The sequence below is a fragment of the Tarenaya hassleriana genome, unplaced genomic scaffold (genome assembly GCF_000463585.1).
Source record: "Tarenaya hassleriana unplaced genomic scaffold, ASM46358v1 Cleome44, whole genome shotgun sequence".
Taxonomy (NCBI): domain Eukaryota; kingdom Viridiplantae; phylum Streptophyta; class Magnoliopsida; order Brassicales; family Cleomaceae; genus Tarenaya; species Tarenaya hassleriana.
In genome coordinates, this window is record NW_010967136.1 from 17,762 (window position 1) to 18,005 (window position 244).

Sequence of the window (244 nt, forward strand, 5' to 3'; positions counted from 1 at the left end):
ACCCAACTCTTTTGGCACGAATTTCAGACCCTAGGGAGAGGTTTGGAGAGTGAAAAACCTAAGAGAAAGATCCCTGAATCCTTTGTGCAAAGAAGAAAGCGTTCTTCAGTCCTAGCAGACAAGTTCCAACCGTTGGATTCCTTTCCGCCGTGTGGATACGTGTAGAGGGCAAGGTATTCTTCCTGCCTACAGTGATCGGACGAACATATCAATTGATACAGGCCCTAGATCGATTGAGGTAAGC